Source organism: Eumetopias jubatus, unplaced genomic scaffold, assembly GCF_037043125.1.
Source record: "Eumetopias jubatus isolate StellerSeaLion01/CBP00866 unplaced genomic scaffold, mEumJub1_p1.0 scaffold_69, whole genome shotgun sequence".
Taxonomy (NCBI): domain Eukaryota; kingdom Metazoa; phylum Chordata; class Mammalia; order Carnivora; family Otariidae; genus Eumetopias; species Eumetopias jubatus.
The window spans coordinates 776,721-779,275 of NW_028274875.1; positions in this window are offsets into that span (position 1 = coordinate 776,721).

Below are 2,555 nucleotides of genomic sequence, written 5' to 3' on the forward strand. Positions count from 1 at the left end.
GTGCCAGCCCGTCTGGCGGACTGTGCAGTGGCAGAGGAGGAGTCTGGAGCATGGGTAAGAAATGACAGCAGGACTAAGTCGGGATGGGTTTGCTTTATCCTCAACCAGGTAAGATTTGTACGTCTCGGTCTATTAGGTTTGATTTTCAGACCATACAGTCTTCTCACACCAAGATTCCAGGATATTCCCAGCAAAAGACATTTTTGATTACAATTTTATCATGCTCATATCATTCAGTTCCAATATAGCGCATTTTCTTTTGGATTTCTTTACTCCTATTTCATTTTAGAGGTACTTCAAAAATAAATTGTTTTTCAGATATATTTATTTGACAGAGAGAACCACAGCGAGAGCGGGAACACAAGCAGGGGGAGTGGGAGAGGGAAAAGCACGCTTTCTGCAGAGCAGGGAGCCCGATGTGGGGCTCTATCCCACCACCCTGGGATCATGACCCGAGCCAAAGGCAGACGCTTAAGGACTGAACCACCCAGGTGCCCCGAGGTACTTCTCAATTTCTAAACATATGGGAATTTCTTGTTAGCTTTTTATCCATGATTTCTAGCACATTATATTACCACAACATGCTCTGTGTGATTTCATGCCTCTGAAACATGCTGAAATTTCCCTTTTGGCCAAAATAGATCGGGTGCATTTTTGTAAGTGTATCCTATATGCCTAAAGTTAATGTGTCCTCCACCGTGGCATATGGTTGTGGACAGACATACGGAGATAGCTGTGGGGCTGAGATGATTTGCTATCAAGGTCTACATGTTATGGATATTCCGTCTGCTTTGAGTCACTGAGAGAGGGTTGAAACCTCCCACTCTGCTTGTGTATTTGCTCGTTGTTGCAGTTGTTTTCTATGTTGTTCAGCCAATGTCTCTAGGACAGGAGTTCTGGAAGCAAGGAAAGCGTGCCCAGAAGAGGGGAACTGGCACTTGTGTTGAGAGGGAGCAGAAACAAGAAGGACAGCCAAAGTTCCAGAGAGGACCTGTTATTGGGATGGCGTGGTGGTGGGGCACCAGGTGGGAAGAGGCTATTTAAATATGAGGTCACGCCGGGTGTCCTTTATGATCTACCAGGGGCAAAGGCAGCTGATTGGTTGAGAGAGTATAAAGCCTCTGGGTTGCTAAGGAATGGTTCAACCAGGGGAAGGCTTGGAGATCGGTGGATCCTCCTCCAATCCCTTAACCTGCTACTGTTTCGTGCTGACCTAGTGATTTCCTGACCTAGTGATTTACTCACCTGCTGACCTACTCCCCTTCCTGAACCTCCCCTCCAGTACTTAATCTGACCCTGAAACTGTCCTTGACCCTTCTTCTCCTGACAAATGCCTTCCCCAATCCCACCCTCTATTTCTACCCTGCTCCCATCCCTCCTTAAAAGCCTGTCCCCTTCCCACCACTCCCTACCCATCCACCCCTCCCTCCACTCCACCCCCCATCTCCACCTGCTCCCCGGCACCCCAGCACCCCTTGAAAGGACCAAGACTTGAAGGTGCAGAGGCTGTTGTTCTGGCTGCTCTTGCTCCGGTGTCCCAGTTCCCCAAACCCAAATGTGAGTAAACGTGGCACTTCAATGTTGTCTCCCATTGAAAGAGAGAGGGCACAGGTGCAGGGGGAAGGGCAGAGGGGGAGGGAGAGAGAGAAAATGCCAAGGCAGCTGTGCAGTGAGTCCAGAGCCTGAGGAGTGGCTCAGCCTCAGGACCATGGATCATGACTTGATCCAAACCAAGACATCGTTGCTTAACTGACTGAGCCACCCGGCGACTCAAAGCTGCTGGTGATGTCTTCCTTCCTACTGGGTTCTTTCACACACTGGTTAAATAATAGCTTTTTCAGGGGTTCTTGATGGGCACTGCAGAAGAACTGCAGTTCTTCCTGAAGAGCGAGCACCACAGGGCAGGTTTCTCGGTCAGCCTGAAGGGTTTGTGGCCACAGCCATCCACATCAAATTCTGGGTCCTGTCTGTGCTGCTTGGTCCAAAAAGAGCAGCTTTGGCGCGATGGAAACCGGAGCATACTAGGTTTATGGTGTAAAGAAGGAAGGATTTGAGAAGATACAAAAAGCCATTGAGTACTTTGTCTTCAATAAGGGGCTTGCGTGATAGCTCTTTTAAAATGTCAGGGCCTCCATAGGAGCTGTGGGTATTAGACTGGCATCTGGAAGCCCAGTGAAAATCCTGCCTCAAGCCTTGCAGGTTTAGGGTCCATCTTCTATGTAGTTTGTTTTCCTATCAGCACATTGTTCATATTTATGAAGTGTGGCAGCCCTGGGAACAGTGGCATCTTACACCTTGGTGTTGGGACTCGAGTGTTAACAAGTGAAATTTCCTTTGTGCTCTATGCTTCCTGGTTGGTTGACTTTGAACAACTTCTCAGTCAGGTCTTTCCTTCTGGCCTTGGAGGCTGTACGCGGGGACTCTGTGTCCCACTAGGTTCGTGGGAGCCCCAAGAAGCCCAGCGGACACTAAGTGACCCCATCTTGCTTGGACTTTTGTCACAGGAGAATCTGATGGAGTGATGTGATCAGGAAGTGAGTGAGTTGTTATTCTTT